Raw genomic sequence first — 6,139 nt, 5'->3', positions numbered from 1 at the left:
TGCAACCAAAGGCTGGCCCCACTTTGATCTCCTTGTCCGTGCACGCTTTTCACACTGGGAAGGCGCCTTCAAGAAGCTATCCCAGGGCAACTTCCACCTTTGAAGTCCCCAGAAAGCCCTGCCAAGAGCTGTTCTGGTGTGAGGCGGCTGCTGGGGCCGCAGAACTGGAACATCAAGACATCAAAGGAGAAGGTGGCAGCGGAGCGATGAGTAAGCTGGGCTCTGGCTTCGCCTGCTCCTGGCCCTCCAGCTGGTGCTAAAGCCGGATCAGGGAGGAAGCCTGCAGATGCTCCAGGGTGTTACCCTGCCTCTCTGCTCCTGGAAAAGGGCACCGGTCGTGCTGATCACTCTGCAGAAGCAGAATCCAGCCCTGGCTCCCAGAACCCCAAGGCTGCACAGGCTTTGGCAAATCCCCTCCCCTCTCTGTTCCCCCTTTTCTTCATCTGTCAAATGAGAAGATGGGAAAAGCCCCAAAGATAATCCATTGGCAGCCCACGGGCCACTTGAAGCCCACAAACATGTTTTGTTTGGCCTACGTGAATGTAAAAAGAAAATCAAATAAAATAATTGCAAAGTATGTCCAACTTTCAAAAATGAAGAGATTTGGTGATAATTCATACATTTTTGGAATCTCTTGCAAAAAATGGAAAACGCTGCCCAACGTGACAGCCCTGGGCAGACGGGTGATAGCTGCTGCTTCTGCAAGAAACCGAGGTCCCAGCACTGACAGTCCCACCCAGCCTTTGTGTCATGTGATCATTTGAATCTGGGCCCCTGGACTAGAGGATTTCATTTTATTTCAAGGGGGGATGAGCCACATGAGCCCTTATCATGGGCCATGAACTCCCCTAGGAAGACAAGGAGGAGGCAGGCAGACACGGCGTGGTCCCCTCCCTCTGAATAACCACAGATTCGCTGTACACAGAGGTTTCTCAAAGCGAGTTTCATGGACGCTTGTGGACAGGATCACGTGGGGATGCTGGTTAAAATGCAGAAATGCCTGGGTCCCGACCCAAATCTGCTAAATCAGACAGTCTGGGGGTGGAATCCGGAAATCTACATTTTTAGCAAACTCCCCGGGGGGACCTCTTCGCCACATTAAAGCATCTGAAGCGCCGGTGGAAAAGAGACTCCGTGGTGATTTGCAGCTGTGAGACCCCGAAGCCACCACACTCACTGAGGCCTCAAGGATGGGAATCGGCTCTGAGCCGCCCCCATCCTCCAAACTCGGAACTAAGCCCTCTCTATCCATCATCTCACTTCACCCGCACAACAAGCCCGTGAGCTCATCACCGCCATTTAACAGGTAGGGACCCCTAAGCGAAGAGATGAAGAGATGCGTGTTAGGTTGCTAGCGGTGGCAGGGCTGGAATTCATACCTGGGCCTGACTCCAAAGTTATTGCATAAGAACGCAGCTGCTAATGTCTTCCCTTTGCAGCTGAGACCAAGAGGGAGATTGTTATTAAAGTCAAACCACGGGAGAGGAGCCATCTTTGCACTGACATGGAATGGGTAGATTTGTGCAACAGCATGTCAGGATGGCTTGGTGAGCCTGGAACAAACACACTGGCATCTGGAATCGTGTCCCCTAAGCCTGTGTCCTTCCTGCAGCCAGCCAGGGGCGCGTGGCGCTGGGGACGGCTCTTCAGCGCCGTGTGACACTAAGGTTTGGCAAAATAATCTGTAATGAGAGCACTGCAGTGGCTGAACCCTCCCTGCTGGCCCGTGGGTGGGTCTGAGCAGCTCCTCTCCGGGTTCACAGAGCCTGAACCACTTGTCCGAAGAATCTGAAATCAGAAACTGAGAACCAGCCGCTTGCGCATCCAACTCAACGGTTTTTTGTTGCTGTTGTTTGCTGCTCTTGTGATTGTTGTGTGATGAACCTCCTGGCCACTGGCCCTTTCCTGCCTTTAGTCTGGTTGCTGCCCCCTTGGGAAGGCGTCTTGATTCCAATGAGATTGACAAGCAACAAACACACAAAGCTAGAGTCTCAAAAAACGGGGACAGAAGCCAGTCTACTAGTGAGATCATCATTTAGGGGGATGGTGAGGTGCGGGTGGGCGGAGAACAGCTTCCGTAGCTCTTCTCGAGAGCAGAAACCAAAGTGGGTCATCTCATCCCCAAATACAGAGGATGACACAGGACAGGCAGGAAGTAACCCCAGGGCCTGGATCTGAGTCAACTGTGTTATTCCTCAAATCCTCATTTCTTTGGATGGGTTGTTTCAACTTCTCTGAGCCTCAGTTTCCCTATCTGGAAATCATGTTGGATAGTCTCCAAGACCATTCCATAGCTCAAATATTCTGTAAATCCAGTGTTTGTCATATACCCAGTGGAAAGGTGGGAGGGAGGGAGGGAGGAAAGGATGGAGACAGTGATGGAATGAGGAAGAACTCAATCTATATAGAAGTTACCTTTCACAGAACAAGAATGAGTGCATTTTCCACCATTCCCCTTTCTCTCTCCAAGGACACTGCATCTTTTTAATCAGAATATGCTCTGAATTAAATTGTTGAACATCTAATAAGTCCTGCCTCGCTCCCCCATTGAAGTACCACTTTCTAGCCTGTCTTGTCCCAGAAGAAAATGAGTCAATTAGAGGACCTTAACAAGAGCGCTTTTTAAAAGAACACGTAGACTCTTAATTGCAGTCAATTAGATCTGTTCGCTTTGTGGCTAGATTTCCAGATAGAAGATTCAGGAAACTCCTGCAGGCTCCTCATCTCAGAGAAGAAAGCCTTCAACAGTGACACCCAGGAAGTGGCCCAGCATCCAGCTTTGTCTCCAGGCAAGCTGGCGCGTTCAGCCCTGACCTTGTCTGCAAGATTCTTTGCCCCACCAAAGGGAGCACTTTTCAGACGCCTTTCTCCTTGCCACTGGATCGCAGGAACGCAAGTCAGAGTGAAACCGTGGCATTGCAGGGCCATGAAATAACAGGAGACACCATTCTCGAAGAAGTGGGAGCTGGGTATTTTGCAGAACGTTTTGGAGGAAGCAACCTCTCCTCGGAACAGGCCATGTGATGCTTCAGCCACTGCAGACAGACCCTGGGGATTTCTTCACACGGTACGTCACTTGCGGGCCTACCAACTTTTTCAAATAGAGCTAAAAGTATGCTGGTATGCACCCAGTCCCACAACTGATGAAAATTCTAGTTCAAGCTCAGAATTCTATGAACCCCTGTGAGTTATGTCCCCCACGAATTCATTTGGTGACATCTTAGTCTACAGCATCTTCGAAAGTGACCTTCTTTGGGGGTGGGGCTTTGCAAAGGCAATGAGGTCCCACTGGAGTATGGTGGACCCCTAACCCAATACGATAATCCAACGTGACTGGTGGGGTGTTTTTTTAAGAGGAAATTTGGAGACAGATGCATACACATAAGAGGATGCCACGTGAAGATGCAACTGGAGACTGAGGTGATGCTCCTAGGAGCCAAAGAAGACCAAAGATGGTCGGCAAAGCAGCAGGAGCCGGGCTTGGGGAGGGGAGCAGACTCTCCCTCACAGCTCTCACAAGGAACCAACCCTGCTGACACCCTGATCTCGAACTTCTGCCTCCAGAACTGAGCGACAGCACATCCCCTAGTTTAAGCCACTTGGTTTGTGGTACTGTGCCATGGTGGCTCTCACAGGCTACTACGCCCCACTGTGCCCCTACGAGGAGATGGGGCTAAGGGAGCTCTTGTTCTCTGGGACCCCCTGCCACCAGGCACTCTCCTCCTTCACCCTCTCAGCTCCCAGGGGGCCCTGGAAGTCCCCAGATTCTTTTCCCCGCTTGCCAAGAGCACCTTCTCATGTTGTCTGAGGACTTGGCACCCGATATCACCCAGGTCCCTGGGAACGTCTCCTCTTCCCAAGCTCTTTTAAACATAATTTTCCAGGCAAAGCTATTCCTTCCCTCACTGGCACAAACTATTAAGAAAATTAGATTGTTTTCAATCGCATTAAAACCAGAAAGCTACCATTTTTGTCTTCCGTTGCTGTACAACAAACGGCCACAAATTTAGCAGCTTAAAAATAGCACCGACATGGACTTCAGCTGGTCCTCTGTTTAGAGTCTCGCAAGATGGCAATCAGAATGTTGGCCAGGCTGTGTTCTCCTTTGCAGACTTCCTGGGGAAGAATCCACTTCCAAACTCACTTGAGTTGCTAGCAGAATTCATTTCCTCATGGTTGGACAACTGAGGGTCCAGGCTCCTTGCTGCCTATTGGCAGTCAGCTGGGGGCCACCCTCAGCTGCTAGCGGCCCCCTGAAGTTCCCGGCCACCTGAGCTTTCCGGCATGACTGCATTCCTCATTAAGCCAGCAAGGAGAGTCTCAAGAGAGAGTCTGCTAGCAAGATGGGATTTTACACAGTGTAGTGTAATCACAGAAGTGATGTCCCATCACCTTCGTCATATTCTTTCGGTTAGAAGTAAGTCTCAGTTCCCGTCCACACTCAAGGAGAAGGGATTACATCAAGATGGAAGGGACGAAGGGACCAGGGGAGTCACCTTAAGGTTCGTCCGCACATGACCAGGACACCATTGGTCGTTCCCCAGCATCCTTCCAAGCCCCCAGCTCGGGGGGTGAGCCTGATGTGTCCAAAGATAAGACTTGGCCATGACTGGTTTAGGAGAGAGTATATGACCCACCTCCAGCCACTGTGATGTGAGAGGCTTACTGAGGAACTCCTGCAGAGAATTCCATTTCTCCCAAGGTGGAACTAGGGAAGGTCATGGTCTCTCTTCTTCCTTGGGATGTTTCAGCATTTAGATGGAAATCTGGATCTCCAGCAACCATCGAGCTACCAGCTTGAGAGTGAAGGTAACTCTATGGATGGCAGGCTGGAGGGATGGAAAGAACCTGGTCCTCTGATGTCACCATTTGTCTGCTGAATCAACCATCCCTAAAGCCCATTCAATATCCGTTAAATCTTGAATTAGATTCGCTGTTACTTGCAGCCAAATGCATTTTAATACATGACTTTCCCAAAGGAAAACAACATGGGACCCACAGGACCGCTGAAATGGAAAACCCTCAGTTCCACCAACGAGATACAGGTCAACCTGAGTGTTTATTGGATGGATTTGATTGGATTATATGGGCAGGAACTGGAAAACAATGTCAGCACTCTACAGCGTATAATTCACAGCTGCTGCACATAGTCAGGCTTGGCCATCCGTTTCCAGGGAGAGTGAACTCTCTTGTTTTGAATGGAGCAGGTCTTTCTCCATTAGTCCAGAGGCAGGATAGTCATTGTAATTGCACTGGAAATTTATCATATTGCATGAGACGTGAAGGCAAATGCCATTGGCCCAGAATAATTTACCTTTTCTCAATTCTTAAGAGGAAAGGAGAGAAACAAATGCTTACTGAATGCCCACAAAGCTCCTACTATGTGCTGGGCTCCTTAGATACATTGTCAATGACTCCTGGCAACACCGCACAAAGGTTATTTTGTCAGTTTTGCCGATGAGGGAACCGAGGCTCCAAGCATGATGCCACACACAGTAGTGGATGTTGTCATTCATCACACATTCTTTGCTCCTTTCAGAAGGCTGTTGCTCTGTTCCAGGACGTGGCTAGCCCAGGATAGCTTCTCTGGTTAGCACTACCAAGATCTGCAGTGGAGCAAGATTGTCCTACCTTACCAAGGGCAAGGGGAACCTGAGCCTTCTTCTTGAGTATTTAAAGGCCATTTAAAGTAGTCATGTCAGTTGCCTGATCCCATCTGCTGTCATTAGCTTCATGTCACAGGTTAGATGACTGAGACTCAGTAATGTTACGCTGTGATGGGGAAGAACAAATCTGACTCCATATTTGCTCTGCTCCTTCAGCTCTAACCCTGTGCTCTGTTTCCTGTGCTGAGTCAGGCTGGTTCTGCCCCTTTTGTAAAAGAATATTGCCTAGAGCCTGAAATGGACAGGAGAGCCCATTCTGAAGGCTCTGGCCTGTAAGGGTGTAACACCTCTCCATTCACAGAGAGATAAACATGTGTCATGTTGGAGGTTACAGGAACAGCGTGACCTGACCTGTGTGGACAGCTACAGGAACAAAGAATTCCAACATCAAGAAGTTTGCAACAACCAACCACACCACACCCCCTTTTTAGTATAAAAGGAGCCTGAATTCTGACTTGGGGAAGATGGTTCTG

The sequence above is a fragment of the Vicugna pacos genome, chromosome 22 (assembly GCF_048564905.1).
Source record: "Vicugna pacos chromosome 22, VicPac4, whole genome shotgun sequence".
Taxonomy (NCBI): Eukaryota; Metazoa; Chordata; class Mammalia; order Artiodactyla; family Camelidae; genus Vicugna; species Vicugna pacos.
Note: the sequence above shows the minus strand (reverse complement) of the source record.